General features: G+C 39.5%; 1 pseudogene; it reads right to left on the minus strand.

Annotated features, from left to right (window-relative positions):
* Positions 1-2,831: 2,831 nt before the first annotated feature.
* Positions 2,832-4,743, minus strand: LOC135269474 (tigger transposable element-derived protein 1-like; annotated as a pseudogene).
* Between the last annotated feature and the right edge of the window lie 17,035 nt (positions 4,744-21,778).

Below are 21,778 nucleotides of genomic sequence, written 5' to 3' on the forward strand. Positions count from 1 at the left end.
GGTCAAGTTTTGATTAGTACTCTAGCCCAAGAGTCCATAGGCTTCCTGACCCTGTAGGTATCACTGCAAGGATTTGAATTATTCCCAGAGGGAGGTTTGGGAATGGGAGTCTTGAGAAAATGATCTACATCTTGCTGCAAGGATCACCGTTTTTTTCTTTTTTCTTTTTTACTCCAGCAAAGCTGTTCTCTACAAGTATTCATGTGGTGCCAACACAGTCCAGGTTGTGTTCCATTGATTCATTCCTTTATGCACTAGATTTACTGAGCACTTACTTGCTGCTAGATGTTGAAGATACAATAGTGAGCAATGCAAATTTGACTTTGCCCACCTGGAGCTCACCCCCTAGATAGAAGTAGGGGAGACAGATATTAAATAGGTGAATGCACATTGATTACAGATGAGTTAAGAGGATTGAAGGCAAAGTCCAGGTTTTGTGAGACTGTATGGAGAGGGGGCAGTGAGGTGTGGGAGAAGAATCAGATGCAGAGAGAAGCTGAGACCTGTAAGATGAGTAAGAGTTTTCTAGGAGCAAAGAGAAGAATGTTCCAGGCAGAGGAAACAACTCAAAGTTTTTTTTGAGATCAAGAGTCCTGTACATATGTCAAACCTTGATTTAGGGCAGGCGCAGTGACTCACACCTGTAATCCCAACACTTTGAGAGACTGAGGTGGGCGAATACCTTGGTCAGAAGTTTGAGACCAGTCTGGCCAACATGGTGAAACCCTGTCTTTACTAAAATTACAAAAATGAGCTGGGTATGTTGGCACGTACCTGCAGTCCCAGCTACTTGGGAGGTGGAGGCAGGATAATCTTTTGAACCCAGTGGGGCGGAGGGTGCCGTGAGCCTAGATTGTGCCACTGCCCTCCAGCCTGGGAAACAGAGCAACACTCCATCCCAAAAAAACCCCAAAACCTTGATTTATCAATAGCAAAATGGTAAACTCCAGCATAGTAACTTCAATTTAAACATGAGTTGTAGTAATGTCCAAAATAACACATTTTATTCTTAGTGACTGTGGCCACATTTCTTTGGACCTGATTCCCACTCTGGTAAGAACTGTATTAAGTGACTGTTAATATGCCCGCCAGGACTCCTAGGCTGAGCCATTTTTGTGTGCCTAATTTTGTTTATTTAAATCATTTCCAGAACCAGTTTTTTGCTTAAGCTATGGGATTTTCTGGTCTCTGTGTGTGTTTTCAAAGTGTCCTCAGCTTCAGGCTTTGGTGGGCTGGATCAGTCAATGGATAGCCCTTAAGTGTATATATAAGGGTGATCTGTGGATCCTGAGACACAGGGGAAAAAGAAAAAGGATATTTCATAAGAATCATGCTGCAAGAATTTCAGGATGGAGACTCTGTATGTCAGGCCTGGGGGATGCAGATTGATGGTGACTATAATTAATGTTCTGTACATGCTATAAACTGTTCCGGAAGCTAACATGTAGTTTATTTGGGCTGCTATCACAAAATACCATAAACTGGGTGGCTTAGAAACAACCAACATTTATTTCTCATGGTTCTAGAGGCTAGGAGGTTCAAGATCAAGGCACTGGCAAATTCGGTGTCTGATGAGAACCTACTTTCTGGTTCATAGATGGCACCTTTTCACTGTGTCTTCATGTAGTGAAAGGGGCTAGCTAGCTCTCTGGGGTTTCTTTTTATAAGGACACTAATCCCATTCATAAGGGCTTTGTTCTTATAATCCAATCACCTCTCCAAGACCCCACCTCCTAATGCCATCACTTTGGGGTTTAGGATTTTAACATATAAACTTCGGGAGGTTACAGATATTCAGACCATAGCATCACATGACCTATCTGGCAGGGAATGGTGTAGAAGCAAGAGCTAGAAATCCTTTTTGCGTGGGGAATCTTTGGACCTGGTGGATTTTTCATACCTCATGGACCACCGTCTTGGAGGATGCCAAGAAGACACACCTAGCAGTGCTCTACAAATCTGTCATTCTTATGTCCTTTTTGATGCCTCGTGAAGCATGTGATTAAAAATAATGCTGCATTTATGAGATCAATTTCATAACCCATTCACAAACTCATCTGTGCTTCTCCTAAATCTAGGCCTAAGACACAAAATTTGTATATTCAAACAACTTGTACTTTTGGGTGTTATCTGACACCTTCAGTCACCCTTTATTTTGTTAGTTTTGACAGTGTTCCCATAATTGTCTATAGAATAGTACAGGCATACCTCATATTGTGGGTACAGCTCCAGACCACTGCAATGAAGCAAATGTTGCAATAAGGTGAATCACATGAATTTTTTGGTTTCCTATTATATATAAAAGTTATGTCAACACTATAGTCTATTAAGTGTCCAATAGTCTTATGTCTAAAAAAGCAATGTACATCTTTAATTTAAAAAATATGGACTGGACACAGTGGCTCACACGTGTAATTGCAGCAGTTTGGGAGACCTAGGTGGGTAGATTGTAAGAGCCTAGGAATTTGAGACCAGCCTGGGCAACAAGGTAAAATCCCATCTCTACAAAAAATACAAAAAATTAGCTGGGCATGGTGACATGTACCTGTTGTCTCAGCTACTTGGGAGGCTGAGGCAGGAGAATCACTTGAACCTGGGAAGATTGAGGCTGCAGTGAGCCCTGAATGTGCCACTGCACTCCTGCCTGGACAACAGAGTGAGACTGTGTCCCAAAAAAAAATACTGCCATGTGCAGTGGCTCAGATCTGTAGTACTCCTCTGTACTCAGGAGGCTGAAGCAGAAGGGGCCCTGGAGCCCAGGAGTTTGAGAACTGCCTGGACAACATAGTCAGACCCCATTTAAAAAAATTTTACTTGATTGCTAAAAAATACTAACAATCATGTGAGCCTTTAGTAAGTCATAATGTTTTTGCTGGTGGAGAATCTTGCCTCAATGTCAATGGCTGCTGAGTGATAAGGGTAGTGGTTGCTAAAGGTTGGGGTGGCTATGGTAATTTCTTATAGTAAGACAATGAAATTTGCTGCATCAATTGACTCTTTCTTTCATGAAAGATTCTCCGTAGCATGAGATGCTGTTTGATAGCATTTTGCCCACATTAGAACTTCTTTCAAATTTGGAATCAATCTCCTTAAACCCTACCATTGCTTTATCAACTAAGTTTATGTAATATTCTAAATTCTTTGTTGTCATTTTAACAGTGTTCACAGTATCTTCACAAGGAGTAGATTCCATCTCAAGAAATCGTTTTCAAGCTGGGTATGGTGGCACATGCCTGTAGTTCCAGCTACTTGAGAGGCTGAGGTGGGAGAGCTGCTTGAACCCAGGAGTTTGAGACTAGCCTGAGCAACATAGTGAGATCCTGTCTTCTAAAAAAAAATAAAAACACTTTCTTTGCTACTCCGTAAGAAGCAAGTCTTCCTTCGTTAAAATTTTATCATGCAATTACAGCAATTCTGTCACATCTTCAGACTTCTCTTCTAAATCTAGTTCTCTTGCTATTTACACATTTGCAGTTACTTCCTCCACTGAAGTCTTGAACCTCTCAAAGTCATCCTTGAGGATTAGGATTAACTTCTTCCAAACTTCTCTTAATGTTGATATTTTTACCTCCTCTCATGAATCACAAATGTTCTTAATGGCATCTAGAATGGTGAATCCTTTCCAGGAGGTTTTCAATTTAGTTTGCCAAGATCCATCAGAGGAATCACTATCTATGGCAGCTACAGCCTTACAAAATGTGTTTCTTAAATGATAAGACTTGAAAGTCAAAATTACTCTTTGATTTATGTCTTGTAAAATGGATATTGTGTTAGCAGGCATGAAAACATTAATCACCTTGTACATCTCCATCAGAACTCTTGGGTGATTAGGTGCATTGTCAATGAGCAGTAATATTTTGAAAGGAATTTTTTTTTTTTTTTTTTCTGAGCAGTAGGTCTCGACAGTGGGCTTAAAATATTTAGTAAACCGTGCTGTAAATAGAGGTGCTGTCATTCAGGCTTTGTGGTTCCACTTATGGAGCACAGGCACAGTAGATTTAACATAATTCTTAAGGGCCCTAGGATTTTTGCAATAGTAACTGAGCATAGTTTTCAACTTAAAGTCACCAGCAGCATTAACCCCTAACAGTCAGCCTGTCCTTTGAAGCTTTGAACCCAGGCATTGACTTCTCCTCTCTAGCTAGCAAAGTCCTAGATGGTCTCTTCTTCTAAGAGAAGGCTGTTTCATCTACGTTGAAAAACCCATTGCTTAGTGTAGCCGCCTTCATCAATGACCTTCACTAGATCTTCTGGATAACTTGCTGTACCTTATTCATCAGAACTTCCTGCTTCACCTTGTACTTTTATGTTATGGAGATGGTTTCTTTTCTTAAATCTCGTAAACCAACCTCTAGTAGCTTCATACTTTTCTTCTGTATCTTCCTCACCTCTCTCATCCTTCGTGGGATTGAAGAGAGTTGGGGCCTTACCCTGGATTAGGCTTTGACTTTAGAGAATGTTGTGGCTTGTCTTATATTCCATCCAGACCATTCAGACTTTCTCTGCACAGCAATAAGGCTGTTTTGCTTTCCTATCATCATTGTGTTCCCCAGAGTAGCACTTTTAATTTCCTTCAAGAACTTTTTCTTGGTATTCACAACTTGTCTAACTGGTGCAAAGGACCTAGCTTTTGGTCTGTCTTGGCTTTTGACATGTTTTCTTCATTAAGCTAATCATTTCTAGCTTTTGTTTCAAAGTGAGAGATGTGAGATTCTTCCTTTCACTTGAGCTCTTAGAGGCCATTGAATGGTTATTAATTGGCCTAATTTCAAATACTGTGTCTCAGGGAGTAGGGAGGTCCAAGGAGAGGGAGAGAAATGGGCCAGTCAGTGGAGCAGTCAGAACACAACGTTTATCAATTAAGTTTGTCATCTTCTATGGGCATGGTTTGTGGCAACTCAAAACAATTACAATATTAACATCAAAGATCACTGATCACAGATCACTATAATAGACATAATAATAGTGAAAATGTTTAAACTATTGCAGGAATACCAAAATGTCACCCAGAGTCATGAAATGAGCACATACTGTTGGAAAAGTGGCACTAGTAGACATGCCTAATGCAGTATTCCCACAAATCTTCAATTCATAATAAATGCAATATCTGCAAAGCACAATAAAGCAAATCACAATGAGATGAGGTGTACCTGCATTTGCTCACACACATATCTGAATTTTCATTGTAGAGATTTAGAATTGCCTCAAGAACCATGCATAGGTATCTCATTCATTTATTCAAACTGCACTATTTATTGAGCACATACTATGTGTCAGGCATTATATTTGAGTAGGTGATGAACAAAACATTTTCTATCCAAGTGAGTTCACATGGAACTATCTGAGTGAGTTCACATGGAACTGGGAGAAACAGGCCATAAACAAGTATGTATGTGTAACTAGAGAAATGTTTCAATAATAGTTCCCAGAAGAGAAATTGGTAAGGGGTGGAGTAATGGGGATTGGAGTGTACTACTTTGTACAGTGCAGCCAGCCAGGAAAACTTTTCTGAGGAAATAACATTTTCATAGAGATGTAAAAGAAATAAGGGAAAGAACCATGGGTTTTATGGGGGAAGAGCCTTTAGATAGAGGAACAATAAATGTAAAGGAACTGAGGAACAAGAATGTTTGTCTTGTTCAAGAAATAATTAGGGCAGTAGTAGTAGTGGTATTGTTACCTGTAGGAGGTTTTGACTGCAAGTTGTTCAGGTTATTGGCGTTTTGAACAAAGAATTGAACAAAATGCATAGCAAAGCAAGGAAAGAATGAAGCAATGAAAGCAGAGATTTATTGAAAATAAAAGTACACTCCATAGTGTGGGAGCCCGCCGAGCAGCAGCTCAAGGGCCCTAATACAGAATCTTCTGGGGTCCAGATACCCCCAGAGGTTTCCCATTGGCCACTTGGTGTTCACCCCATGTAAATGAAGTGATGGCTTGCAATCAGTTTGATTGGTTGCTGCTCACAATCAATCAGAGGCTGAAGTGAAGTTACAAAGGTTACACTCCTATGCAAACATCTGATTGGTTGCAGAAAGCAACTAATCAGAGCTAAAGTGAAATCAGAGCTAAAGTTACAAAGTTGCACTCCTATGCAAATGAAGACTGGCCCGCAATCAGTCTGACTGGTTGCTGTCCACCACCAGTCAGAGGCTGAAGTGAAGTTACAAAATTATAGTCCTATGCAACCAATCAGAGGTACTTTCAATTTTCCATGTGACATGCAGAAAAGGTGGAAGTTTGCAAAGTGAGTAGCCTCTGGTACTTTTGTTACTGAGGCGTGGAGAGTTGGTGGGAGGGGTTCCTTTTGATTTAGTTCTAGAAAGTCAGGGTGAATTAACCTTAGGTTCCCTGCCTCCAGACCCTATTTCCTGCTTCAGTGTAGGGTATTAGGATGGTGGCAGGAATGGGATAGCAGTGGGTGGGAAGGAATATCTGTTAGGACATCAAAGATTGAGAGGTAGTAGGAGTCCAGAACAAGTTGGGCAAGGTGTGGATTTTGGGTTTTATTCTGTGTGATGGAAAGCCATTGGAGGGTCTTGAGCCGGGTGTGACCTGATCTGATCTATGTTTTATTTCAGAGATCTTGGTGGTGGCAGATACCTTGCCTCTTGGGCTGGGGTTGGTTGCTACTTGAAGGCTTCTGGGTTTCCTAACTCCTTTCAATCTGGACAGCTTTACCTCGATCTATTTTGCATATTGGGCTTCTGGATAGATTTTTTTTTTTTTTTTTAAAGAAAGATTTCCACAACTTTGAAAACTTTGGAAAATTACTGTTTTATATTACCTGTTATATTTCTAAAAACCAGTGGGAAGTGGAAAAATTAAAGTGATAGGAAGTGATTATCTCATAAATTTTACTCCATTGAAAGAAAGATGGAAACCACAGTAGGGCAAGAGGTGGTAAATCTTAACCTCAGCCAGAACGTCTGTGTTTAAACTAGTTCAGTTCTTCATTCGTGTTAACTAGAAAGGAAAAGGAAATCAAAGATGAGGATCATTTGGGAATTTACAGTACTTTTTAGTTGGATAGGAATAGAAGTCTGTTCAAAGTGGTGTATTATTCACACCCATCTAGGAACATGTTGTATAGTCAAGGCAGGATTGCCTGTACAATGCAGAACGGAGGTTTAAAAACATACGTTGTAAATTTATTTACCATTTTAAATGAAACTTTTTATTTTTACTTATTTCCCTTTGCATTACATTGGTGAATGGGAAATATATATATAATGTTTGAATTTTTAAGAATTCATATTGTTAGATGTTTTCATGAATCTTAAAATTTTTTATGCCTCAGGCATAAAAGTTGTTGCATGACATTTATTCGATGGCAACATTGTTCTAGGGCTTTTGTTTTAAATATGATTTATCTTAAAATTATCTTAAATTATTTTTAAAAATAGAATTTATTTAAACATCATTATTCCTGTAAAGCTCAAAACCTCATCCCATTCCAGCAGGTATAGCTAAAACAATAACAAAAACACCTCAAAACTTCAGTAAAAGTATGTGAAAGTATGTGAATGCTCTATGTTGAGCATTTTGCATGCATTTACTCTTTTAATCTCCACAATGACTCCAAAACCTGGCATTGTTTTACCTATTTCGTAGATAAGGAAATTGAGTCATAGATAGTGAAGCAGTTGACTCAGTGTCATAAAGCAAAGTGGAAGAGCTGAGCTTGGCAGGTGGATCTTTTGGTTTCAAGGCCTGTTCTTTGGCTGCTGTGGGGAAGGGGAACCATCTACCAGGGTGGGGAAGGTGGTTTATCTGGAATGATCTAGGTGGAAGTCTACATCTAGGTGGCAAAGAGAAATTTCACATCCTTTACCCCTTCTGTGAAAACACATCTACTTTCTACCTGAGCCCATTGTCTGGCAACCCCACAAAAACTGTTCCTAATGCTGTGAATTATAGAACCTTAACTTATCTGCATTTTTGTGTTCTTTTGGGGATGGATTTACTACTTGAAATATATATATATATTTTTAAATTACACAATAAAACTTCAAAACTTTGATATTCATAAAATAATATAAATGGTGCTTGTCAGCAAAGTGTGTCCCTGGATGTGAATCCCTAATTATAAGATATTTATTAAAGTCTTTTTCCTTCTCAAGGAATGGAGAAGTCTAGGAGTATTGGTCCTTAGGATGATCACTAATAAATTTATTTTGTAGTTCTGAACACATAAAAGCTTTGTCTATATTCTTTGGATATTAAAGTGTAAAAAAATTGTAATTGATTAAAAGTTGGATATTGACAGTAAACAGGAAAAAACTGACATAATTTATATGAATGTGCTTAGGTCACTTACAATGCAGTCAGTAAAAATCTAAAGATCTTCAGCTGGAGAAAATGAGGCTAAGGAGGAACTTAAATGGCCAAGTTTGTCTTCAGTGTCTTCTCTTTGTCTTTTCACTGTCTCTTTTGTCTCTCTGTATTGCTCTTCCTTACTCTGAAAAAATAAAGGCAATAGGGTAACAAACAACATTTCAGAAAAGTAGGATTAAAAGTATAGTCTTAGCCCAGCAGCTTTTAAAACATATTGTAAGGTTACAAATATTCAAACAGTGCTTGGTCAGCAAGTAGGCCAAGCAGATGATGAGGCAGACTAGAAGGTCAAGAAACAGACTTGCTTCCCATTAATAAAGGAGAACAGAATCAATTGGGAGAGACTGGATGGATTATTCAAAAACTAATTTTTGTATAATTTTCTAATTACCTAGAAAAGAATACCAAAGTATTCCCTTAGCACTTATGTCAAAAGAAATTCTATGTATATTAAGATTTGAATGTAAAAACAAAATTCCATAAAATACTAGAACAAAAATAATAATCTTAGGATGACATAGGGCTTTTCAAAGCATATTCTAAAGCAGAAATAAGAAGTGTTGGTTGATTTTATTAAATTTTAACTAAGAACTTCTACATGATTAAAGATATAATATGCAGTTGAAAGGTTCATAAACTTGGACCAAAATGTGCAATCATATATAAAGAGTTAATAATTATTAAATAGTGAGGCCTTACAAATAGAAAATATCATCACCCCAATATCATAAGTGAAGTTTATGAATAGATAGTTCACTGAAGAAACATAACTGTTTAGTAATTGTTTAAAAAAACACCTTTCATGTCACAGTTAATCAAATATATACATAGTGAAACAAATAAATGCCTTTTTTTTGCATATTAGACTTTCAGAGATTACAAAGCACCCCATAAATGTGGAGTAGGGTATAGGGAAATTGGCAGGAGAGGGTTATACATTTCTAATAAAAAATTTAGCAGTGGGCATCAGAAACTAAAAATGTTTATAGCTTTGGACCTAGTTGTTTCACTTAAAGTATTTAAGGAAATCACTGGAAATACAGACAAAAACTTTCGTACAATAATATTAACTATGTCACTAACAATCACAAATATTTAATACTGTAGGAGATTGCTCAGGATAAAATTATAAGTAAACAAAGATGATCTCAATTTTGATTAAGAAAAAATATATATCAATTATACCTCAATAAAGTGTTAAAAAAAAGAACATATATAGAGAGAGATCCAAGATGGCTGATCACTAGCAGCTCGGGCTCGTAGCTCCCAGTGAAAGCGCAGAGAACGAGAGGACACCACACTTTCAGACGAATATTTGTTGCTTACGGACCAAGCGATTCCCAGCAGAGGAGCCCCACGGGTCACCAGGGTGACTCTTGTGGCCGGCGCAGAGGTTTTGCTGGCGCCTTAGCGCGGCAGTTCTTGGTGCAGAGTCCGGAGATTCACGGGCAGAAAAGCACCATCAATCTTAACACCGCCCGCTGTTTTGGCCGTCACAGTGGATTGCTCAGATTTCAGTGCTGGGAATCAACAAGTTGGACGTCCACTCAGAGACCTAGTTAGAAAGTCGGTAATTACAAAGACAACAGAGTTATGATAAATATATAATGAAGGGAAGAAACCAGCCTAAAAAGGCAGAGAATACTCAAAATCAGAATGCCTCTCCCTCTACAGGGGATCGCAATTCCTCATCAGTAATGGAACAAGGCTTAATGGAGAATGAGTGTGTTCCAATAACAGAAGCAGGTTTCAAAAGGTGGGTGATAAGAAACTTCTGTGAATTAAAAGAACTTGTTCTAACCTAATGCAAAGAAACTAAGAACCTTGAAAAAAGGTTTGACGAAATGTTAATGAGAATGGACAATTTAGAGAGGAATATAAGTGAATTGATGGAGCTGAAAACACAACATGAAAACTTTGTGAAGTATGCACAAGTTTAAACTGTCGAATTGATCAAGCAGACAGAAGTCAAGGACCAGCTCAATGAAATGAAATGAGAAGACAAGATTGGAGAAAAAAGGATAAAAAGGAATGAGCAAAGTCTCCAGGAAATATGGGACTATGTGAAAAGACCTAATTTACGTTTGATAGGTGTACCTGAATGTGACGAAGAGAATGAATCCAAGTTGGAAAATACTCTTCAGGATATCATTCAGGAAAACTTTCCCAACCTAGCAAGGCAGGGTAATATTCAACTCCAGGTAATACAGAGAACACCACAAAGATATTCTTCAAGAAGACCAACCCCAAGTCACATAATCACCAGATTTATTAGGGTTGAAATAAAGGAGAAAATACTAAGGGCAGCCAGAGAGAAAGGTCAGGTTACCCATAAAGGGAAACCTATCGGACTTACAGCAGATCTCTCAGCAGAAACTCTACAAGCCAGAAAAGAGTGGGGACCAATATTTAACATCTTTAAAGAAAAGAACTTTCAACCCAGAATTTTATATCCAGCCAAACTAAGCTTTATAAGCGAAGGAAAAATTAAATCTTTTGCGAACAAACAAGTTCTTTAGAGACTTCACCACCACCAGGCCTGCTTTACAAGAGCTTCTGAAAGAAGCACTATACATATAAAGGAACAACCAATATCAGCCTTTCCAAAAATATATCAAAAAGCAAAGAGCATTAACACAATGAAAAATTTACACCAACTAATGGGCAAAACAGCCAGCTAGCATCAAATGGCAGTATTAAACTTATATATATTCTAATTGGATAAAAAGCCAAAACCCATCGGTATGCTGCATCCAGACCCATCTCACATGCAACGATACATAAAGGTTCAAAACAAAGAGAAGGAGGAAGATTTACCAACCAAACAGAGAGTAAAAATAAACAAATAAACAAAAAGCAGGAGATGCAATTCTCGCCTCTGATAAAGTAGACTTTAAAGCAACAAAGATCAAAAGATGCAAAGAAGGACATTACATAATGGCAAAAGGATCAATGTAACAAGAAGAGTTAATGATTCTATAGATCAACGAGACAGAAAATTAACAAGGACATCCAGGACTTGAACTCAGACCCGGAACAAGTAAACTTAATAAACATTTATAGAACTCTCCACTTCAAATACACAAAACATACATTACCACCTCACACCTATTCCAAAAGTGACTACATAATTGAAGTAAATCACTCCTCAGTAATCGTATAGCATTTCATAGGTTTAAATGAAATATTGGTTGGCTGCTTGTTTGTTATTTTCTTCCCTTATTCCTTCCTGTCTACATCATTAAGTATAATTATTGGTATAAAAGAGGTTTTCAATACCCATTACTAAACTGCATTCTAGCCTGGGCAAGCAAGCAATATTTCCATTCTCTCTCTCTTTCTCTTCCTATTTCTTCCTCTTCTTCATTCTTTTTTTTCTCTCTTTCTTTCTTAAAAAAAAAAGAACATATATACATGTATCAACAAATACATACAGATACAGAAAGAAAATACATCAAATTGTTAATAGTGGTTATCTCTGGCATTATATACATAATTTGTATTTGTGTCTTTAAATTTTCATGACATCTCTGAAATTTCTACAATGCTTATGTATTTTCTTTACATCTAAAAGGGAAGATTCAATGAAATTTTTTCAAAAGGGCCTTCTGTTTGACAAATTTGAAGAAAATCATCTGGTTGGCTGCCTAGTTAAATAATCAACCTTTGGTGCTGCAGTATGAACAAATTTGTGTATCTTTTCCTACTGTAGCTAAGAGAAGGGCCGTGGGCAAGGTAGTGAGAGAGGGAAGACAGACCTAGGCAAGCTGCTGTATGCCCTGAGCACTTTTGCTTTTGTGGGCCACCTCTTCCAAACAACAAACAATCAAAAAATCAAAAGTTACATTTTACAATTGTGTTGGTGTATAGATCAATATAATCCAGGCTGAGTTATATTTATTTTTTTCTTCTGATTTTAAAATAAAACCTTTTTGCGGGCTCCTAAAAGGAACATGGCCTAGGCACTGTGCTAACCAAGCCCAGTGGGGGAGTTGGCTCTGGGCCCAGGTGGGAGGCTTAGGGACAGGCCAGGGACTAAGGAGATACCTACCACAGTGGAGGGGTAAGATTCTAGAAGGCAGGGTGGAACAATGCCCTCTACTCCACCAGTGGCCTTGAGCAGCTGTTTATTGTTCATCCTTGAGAGAACAATCAAATTTCAGGTTATTAGGGAGTCATCTCCAAACCCTGCTCTTACTTATGTGTCATATTTCCAAGGCCTTTTATGGGAAGGTGTGTTAGAAATCTATGTGACTCTTTATTTGGAGGTAAGAGGGCTTGACAAGAGGCAAAATGACTCCCAGGTTTCTGATAAGGGCACCTGAGACAGTGGTGGGACCATTCTCCAATGTACACGTCACAGATGAAGATTTCCATTTAGATACCTTGAATTGTAGGTGATTTGAGCACATGAAGGAGGTAGGAAATAAAGCGCTGCGGGTGTTGTGGAATTCAGAGGAGAGGTGTATGCTCAATTGGTGGACTTGGGACATCCATGCACAGGAAGTGGTTGATGCCATGAGCATGGATGAGTGAAGGGAAGTGGCAGGAGGTGGGATTTCTGGAATGCTTTCAGAAGTTGCAGCCAAGGAGACCTGGCAGCAAAAGAGGAAAACCTCAAGACAGTGATGTCGACACCAAGAAAGGATGCAGTTTCTGAAGGAGGATGTGATTTACAGTTTCAAAGGCCATAAGGAGGTTTATAAAGATCAAGATTAAAAAGTAAGATGATTTAAAAGTTAGGCAGCTGTTGGTGATCCTATCGAGAACATTTTGTGCCAAGCTAGATTAAAATGTGTTTAGGAATAAATGGATGGAGAAACAAAGAGAAAAGATGCTCTTTTCCGAAGCTGGCTGTGAAAGGGAAGCAAGTATCAAGGTCATAGTAAATGTTATTATTCTTTAGCTTTATAGTCATGTGCTGCAGAACGACATCTTGGTCAGTGACCTACCACATATACAACGTTGGTCCCATAAGATTATAATACCATATTTTTAATGTACTTTTTTATGTTTGATATGGTTTTCTGCGTCCACATCAAATTTCATGTCGAATTGTAATCCCCAGTGTTGGAGGTGGGGGCTAGTGGGAGGCGATTGGCTCATGGCGGTGGTCCTTCATGAATGGTTTTAGCACTATCGCCTTGGTGCTGTTCTTATGATAGTGAGTTATCTTGCAGTCTGGTTGTTTAAAAGTGTGAGCACCAGCTGGGCGCAGTGGCACTTGCCTGTAATCCCAGCACTTTGGGAGGTTGAGGGGGCAGATCGCGAGGTCAAGGGGTCAAGACCATCCTGGCCACCATGGTGAAACCCTATCTCTGCTAAAAATACAAAAATTAGCTGGGTATGGTGGTGCACACCTGTAGTCCCAGCTACTTGGGAGGCTGAGGGAGGAGAATTGCTTGAACCTGGGAGGCGGAGGTTGTGGTAAGCTGAGATCCCACCACTGCACTCCAGCCTGGAGACAGAGTGAGACTCCGTCTCAAAAAACAAACAAACAAACAAAAAAAGTGTGAGCACCTTCACCATCTCTCTATCTCATCTCTCATGGCTCCAGCCATGTAAGACATGCCTGCTTCTCCTTCCCCTTCCACCATGATTCTAAGTTTCCTGAAGCGGCCCCAGCAGTAGAAGCCATTATGCTTTTTGGACAGCCTGCAGAACCATGAGGCAATTAAACCTCTTTTCTTCATAAATTACCCAATCTTGGGTATTTCTTTATACCAATGGGAGAACAGACTAATAGAATGTTTACTCAAATACCTACCATTTTTTACAGTTGTCTGTAGTATTCGGTACAGTCACTTGTGGTACAGGTTTGCAGCTTAGATGCTGTAGGCTCTACCATATAGTCTAGCTGTGTAGTGGGCTCTACATTCAGGTTTGTGTAAGTACAATTAAATCAATAATGATGGGTTTCTCAGAACATATCCTCATCATTAAGTGAAGTATGACTGCATTTATAAGAAAGGAGGCAATTGAGCATGTTTGTATGTTGAAGGGTATGAAAGTGTATGGGTTGAATGGTGTCACCCAAAATTCATTCAGTGAAGTCTTAACCCCTGGTACCTCAGAATGTGACCCTATTTGAAAATAAAGTCTTTGCAGATGTAATTAGGTGAAATTGAAATAGGGTAGGCCTCTAATTCAACATGACTGCTATTCTTATTAAAAAAAAAAAAAGGTCGGGGGGAAATTTGGACACAGACATGCAAACAGAGAGAAGGCCATATGAACATGAAGGCAGAACTTGGAGTCATGTGTCTAGAAGCCAAGAAATGCCAAAGATTGCCAGCAACCACCAGGAGCCAGGAGAGAGGCCTGGAAGACACCCTTCCCTGGCACTTTTGGAGGGAACTTGGCCTTGGTGATGTCTTGATTTTCTTTTATTCTCCAGAATTGTGAGACAATACATTTCTGATGTTTAAACCACTCCATTTGCAATACTTTGTTACAACAGCCCTAACCAACTATCAGAGAGAGAGAGAGAGAGACTTCTGAATAAATCCCAATCTTGGGATCTAACTAAGTGGGATTGTTGGTGCAGCTAGCTGCTTAGTGACCACCATAGGAAATGGATTAAAAAATACATGGAAATGTCAGCACACCAGACTAGGTAACATTGAGGGTCCCGTCCAGTTTTTTGATTGTATCTTTTCAACCTGGAAGCCATTGCTATACACTGCCTGCTGGAGACAAAAATCATTGTGAGCTTTTTAAAAAAATTGATCACTTCTCTATTACATAAGCCCAATAAAATCTAACATCACATGGCATAATTCATAGTGCTCTCAGAGCCAACAGTTACAGTAACTTGGCGATATAAATCTTGGTAGTATTGATAGAAAGTGTTTATATAGATATTTCCAAATACCTCAACTTAGGCAGAAAAGTGAGAGTGAAAAAGTAACAAATTGCACTCAACAATAGTTTAACAAATTGATTTCCAGTAAAATGAAAATGAAAAAAGATTCATATCTTGGCTGAATATTAATTTGTATGTTCTTTATAGAGGGTCAAATTAATCTTTAGGGTAAAATTCATAAGTCAACCCAGTGAAAACTATATACATCAAGAAGAGCTAGAAATTTATTCCCTGAAATGAAGCTGTTGCTTACCTCTAACTTGATCTTCATTTATTTGTTTTTTGGGAGCAAATGCATCATCAGATAATTGCTATCTTATTTACTTTGTAAATGATTTTAAATGATGTTGATTGTGCTAAAGGGATATAAGTTTTACCGTAAATGGCAGAAAGACTGTTTTGTGCTTATGGATTGCCTGAGATAAGTGGATATAAGATGTGGGAACGTTCAATGGTGGCGTGTAGTGTGAGGAGAAGGAGAAAGTGGGAAAAGGGCAGTAAATGGACAGTTTGAGCTGTGTGGCCTCGGGTAAACCACTCAGGGCCTGTTTCCTCCTCTCTAACAGAGTTAATAAGACCTAGCTCACTGTTTGTGAAAGCACCTGGAAGAATGTCTGAGGCAGAGTAAAAGCACAATTGATGTTAGTGGTGTCACTTTAAATCAGGATTTGCAGTGGAAAGCAATGTGGCGGAGTAGGAAACCTGGATTTTGGTAAATACTGATTTGCAAGCAAATTTCAGCTCAGCTTCTTGCCGGTGTGTGGTCGACTTTTTTTTTTTTTTTTTTTTTGAGAGGGAGTCTTGCTCTGTCACCTGGCCTGGAGTGCAGTGGTACGATCTTGGCTCACTGCAACCTTCGCCTCTCCTGCCTTAGCCTCCTGAGTAGCTGGGATTACAGGCACGTGCTACCATGCCTGGCTAATTTTTTGTATTTTTAGTAGAGATGGGGTTTCATCATGTTAGCCAGGATGGTTTCAATCTCCTGACCTCGTGATCTGCCCGCCTCAGTCTCCCAAATTGCTGGGATTACAGGTGTAAGCCACTGTGCCCAGCCATGTGGTTGACTCTTAACCAGTTACTGAACTTCCCTAAGCTTCATTTTCTTCATCTTATGATTTTGTAAGGTTTTATGTTGATCCAATGAGATAATATAAAAGAAAGCATCTGGCATTGCGACTATCAGGGCCACTGCTGGTCTATATGGCAACTTTATGTGAATTACAAAAAATCCACTCTTTCTTCAAGTGATTTTACTTCTGCTTATTAGAAAATTGTCCTAATATACTGAAAATTAGAACAAGACACTTAACTGCCATCTGCCAGAAAACTGTCAAAATAGATGTACAAATCAAGAAGTAACCTAAGTGTCCATCAACAGACGAATAGACACAAAAAATGTGGTACATATACACAGTGGAGCCAATTCAGCCATAAAAAAGAATGAGATCCTGCCATTTGCAACAACATGGATGAAAATATGGAATTATGTTAAGTGAAATAAGTCAGGCACAGAAAGACAAACTTTACATATTCTCACTCATTTGTGGGAGCTAAAAATTAAGACAATTGAACTCATGGAGCTAGAGAGCAGAATCATGGTTACCAGAGGCTGGGGAAGGTAGTGGGGTGGCGGGGGGTGGAGATTGTTAATGGGTACAAAAATACAGTTAGATAGGATGAATAAGATCTAGTATTGGAGGCTGGGGGCAGTGGCTCATGCCTGCATTCCTAGCACTTTGGGAGGCCGAGATGGGCGGATCACAAGATCAGGAGATAGAGACCATCCTGGCTAACACGATGAAACCTAGTCTCTACTAAAAATACAAAAAATTAGCTGGGCATGGTGGTGTGTGCCTGTAATCCCAGCTACTCAGGAGTCTGAGGCAGGAGAATCGCTTGAACCTGGGAGGCGGAGGTCGCAGTGAGCCGAGATAACCCCACTGCACTCCAGCCTGGGCAACAGAGTGAGACTCCATCTCAAAAAAAAAAAAAAAAAAAAAGAAGAGCTAGTAGTTGGTAGCACGACAGGTTGATTACAGAACAGGGTAATTATAGTCAACAATAATTTATTGTACATTTTTAAATAGCTAAAAGAATCTAATTGGAAATGTTTATAACACAAATGACAAATGACAAATGCTATAGGTGATGGACACCCCATTTACCCCGATGTGATTATGACATATTTTATGCTGGTATCAAAACATCTCATGTACCTCATAAATATTTGCATCTACTATGTACCCATAAAAATTAAAGACAAAAACAAAAAACAAATCTCTGGTGTCTACCTGTGGATTGTGGTTCCTTTGTGGAATACACAATCTATAGAGAATTAAATGGCAAACAGCCCAAAAATATGGCACAAAATAGGTGATGATTTAATGCATATTTCCTCCTCTTCGCTATTCCTCTTTCTATCTCTGTCTTCCTTTATTTTTACAGGCAGGGCACTCCCATTTGCAGATCTTACAACTACCTGAGTAGTCTGCATCCTAAATGGTGTTGCCACAACTCCTAATGAAGGGTCTCCATGGGGAGCAAAAGTTATCAAGTCGTCAAGACTGTTCCCTTCAGTAGTTGACTTTTCCGGTCCCCACCCTTACTCAGGGTTATCATCTCCCCTTATCTTCTTGAGGAGATAAGAAGGTGGTGGGATAATGAGAAACCCATTTTCTACTGAGGAGCTCTTTTTGATTTCCTCAGGTTTTCACAGTGAAATCTGAGGAAACCTGAGGAAATCAAAAAGAGCTCCTCAGTAGAAAAAGGCAGCTGAATGCTGGGTGACAGTGGCTGAACGGGGAAGCCGTCAGGCAAAGGCAAAGTGAGGCCGGATGAGTGTTACCGAGTCTGCCCTTTAATCTTACCCGTGATCCCTCCTCATTTGTTTTTGTCCACAGCCAACAGTCTTCCTAGCACCCCAATGCTTGCACCTATAATTGATGACTGCAACTTGCAGGAGTTGACCCCTCTAACACTTGGCTCAGTGACTTTCATCTCCATTCTGTTGCAGTGACCACACTTATCATCAAATACTGCAACGTTTTCAAAATCCCTGCTCCACTCACCACACTTTCCAGTTGAAACCTCTACTTCCAGTTGTCATGTTTAATTCTCTACTATAACAATTCCTTGGTGTCATTAAGACTTCTGGTCCATGAACCACCCTCTTTTCTCTGTATCTCATCCTCATTATCCAACTCAGTGTTCATATCACATTATTACAATCCATTCACTTATAGATAATCTGAATTCCCTTGATTCTTTCATCTTTTGGCCCATTTACCTGGCAAAATCCTAACCCAGGATGAGACAGCATTCACCTGAGCACCTGGGTACTGCCACATTTATAATGTGTTGCAGTCCTACCTCAGACCTCAGACAAGGTGCTTTCCCATGCTCCCAGTGACTTGTGTATGACTTGCTTGTTAAACTTCCTGCCCCTTCCTTCATTTCTCTCAACTGATTTTCAGCTGATGAACTTATCTTCTTCTTCTTTTTTTTTTTTGAGACAGACTCTTGCTTTGTCACCCAGGCTGGAGTGTAGTCTTGGCTAACTGCAACGTCTGCCTGCTGGGTTCAAGTGATTCTCCTGCCTCAGCCTCCCAAGTAGCTGGGACTACAGGTGCATGCCACCATACCCACCTAATTTTTCTATTTTTAGTAGAGACAGGGTTTCACCATGTTAACCAGGATGGTCTCAAACTCCTGACCTTGTGATCTGCCCGCTTCTACCTCCTGAAGTGCTGGGATTACAGGCGTGATGCACCAAATCTGGCCGAACTTGTCTTCTTTGAGAAAACAGAAGCCATTTGGTGGAAACACCTTCATCTTTCCATCAACATATCTACAGGCCTTCCTCTGTCTTCATTCACCTCTTTGCTGTTCTCTTCTAGAACATCCCCCTTCACATCTCATCTTTGTGCCTTCTCCTCTTTCCTTACCTTACCACATCCCCCACCCCCCACTACCAGATCATACAAGCATCCTCAAATTCCTCTCCTGACCCAATATTTTTTTAGTAATTGCTCCATTTCTCTGCTTCTCGTTTATTGTCAAACTTCTTAAAAGAGCTTTCTAGCTTTTATCTCTACAGAAAAAGAGTATTTTATCCTTGTCAATTTTCACTGCCCAACACATGGAGCCTCCTTAGTCCTCATTTTAATTAGCTTGGTAGCAGCAGTCAACAAAGTAGGAAACTCTCTCTTCTTAAAGCACTTTATTCTTTTGGCTTCTGGGGCACCACCTTCTCCTAGTTTTACAGCAACCTCCCTAGATCCTTCTGCTCTATTCTACCCCTAAGTATTAGATTTTTCTCATGGGTTGATCATAGGCCTCATTTTTTCAGCACTCTCCTCTAGGTCATCCTTGATATTCCCATGTTTTAAAATACCACTTGTGCAATGATGACTCCAGCCCCAACTTCTCTTCTGAGCTCAAGATCTAATGGCTTCCCAGCCCGGCTAGTCACATGGGCACACCCAACCACAGGAAAGGGAGGAGAACGATTCTACCATGTGGCTTGAAGAGTAGAAAACCAGATATATTTGGCTAATTTATCCATGACTAAAAAAGGTTATAATGACAAGATTTTCGGTCATGTATGGTGATCAGTTTTGCATATACAGGCTATTTGGCCACCCTCAAGGTTTACTACATAGATGACTACATAGAGCAGCTTCCATGTAAAAAATGTTAATGCTTTAGAGCCCGTGATGATATCCTGGGATGTCAAAGGAAGAGAAGGAGAAGCAATTGCAAAAAAAAGAAAAAGACTGAATGACTTACTTAGCATCTCTGCTTGAATGTTTAACAGATATCTTAGACATAAAATGTCTATAAAATTCTTAATAGCCACTTCACATCCCAAAATGTTTGTCCCAAAGCCTTCACCATTTCAGTATATGGGATGATCCCATAGCCCAAGCCAGAAACCAGAGAGTCATCCTTTATTTTTCTCTCTCCCTTACCTCTCAAATATAATCCATCACTAACATTGTGGACCTTACTTCCAAAATATCTTTCCAGTTCATGCACTTCTCTCCATTTCTACTGCCATCAGCCACGTTCCATCAACATCATCTCTCTCCTGGGCAACTGCTCCTAACCTGGCTTCCCAATTTTACTCTTGTAGTCTTTCAAGCTGCAGTCCACCCAGCAGCCATAGTGGCTGTTATACAATGCAAATCTCATTATGCCATTTCCCTGGTGAAGACTGTTCAGAAATTTTCCATTGCTCTTGGAATAAAAGCTGAACACCATTCCATGTCCACACAAGCCTGCCCTGTATAATTTGTCTCTTTCCATCTTTCCACCCTCATTTCATCCCCCTTGCCCCTCACTCACTGTTCTTATGTCCTCTTCCATTTTCTCCTGCATGCCAAGTCTTCTCCTTCCTTGGGGATTTTTTATGTGCCCTCTGTTTGGAATTTTCTTCCTTTTAATCTTTGTAAGTCTGGTTCCTTCCCAACTTTTGGGTCTTGTTTTAAATGTCACCTTTCCTGTCCACCCTATGTCAAGTGAGCCTCCACCTCTGATTTTCTCTCTCTCTCCTAGTGTCCTGTTCTTTTTCTTCACAGCATTCATCACTATTATAATTTCATCTTATTTCTTTGTTCATTTTTTTATGCCTGGTTCTCCCACTAGTCTGGCAGCCCCATGAAAGCAGATACCATGTTGGGTTGTCCTCTACTGTAAGCCCAACACTTAGCATAATGGTTAGCACCTACCAGGCACATTTGCTAAATTTTTTATTGAATGAACCAGTTGTCAGATTTTGGTTAAGTCCATTATTACTTCTGGACTTTAGCTTACTCACCTGGATTACCTAAAGCATCACTCTAAGATTAATAAAATGATATAAGAAATGTTATGAGTCATTGTGTTTTTAAAACTATGTGTTTCCATTTTAATTAGTACCTACTAATTCCCTGCTAGGAAAAATGAGAAAATTAGCACTCCCACTTCCTTCCATTTTCCTCCCCCCGTTTTTGTAATATGACTTTATTAAATATTGGGAAAGTGTATAACATTAACACCTGTTTTGTAGCTCTTATTCCCTCAATTGCTTAATCTTAATTTTCTGCTTAAATGGATTAGGTGCTTACCATCTGTATACATTTAAATTCTTGGTTTTATGCAATGAAAATCAACTTTGGTTAACTTAGACAGAAAAAGAATTGATCGGAGGATATTGGTGGTTCGAAAATGGGAAGACCAGGAAATCCTATTCAGAAGATGGGTGGGAACCAAGGATGACTAAGCAGAGGGAAAACTCCACTGGGGACCTGCCATGTGATTCTCTGGTTGGGCCACACCGAGGGCCCACCCACTGGGCACTCTGTCCCTGTCTTTCTCCCTCTCTCTCCTTCCTTCATCCTTCCTCCTTTTCTCTCTTCTTCCCTTGCATTTCTTCTGCCTCCTCCTTTGCTGTAGTATGTTTGGATGGTTTCTTGTCATCTTGTTTCCTTTTTGTTATGCTTAGTGTGAGTAGATTTTACAAAGTGTCTGCTCCAACAGAGTGTGAATGCATCCCTGTTGATCCTTCCATTGTATCTGAGCCCTCATCTTTTCCAC

Source organism: Aotus nancymaae, unplaced genomic scaffold (assembly GCF_030222135.1).
Source record: "Aotus nancymaae isolate 86718 unplaced genomic scaffold, 86718_ANA_hifiasm-v0.15.2.pri h1tg000006l, whole genome shotgun sequence".
NCBI lineage: Eukaryota > Metazoa > Chordata > Mammalia > Primates > Aotidae > Aotus > Aotus nancymaae.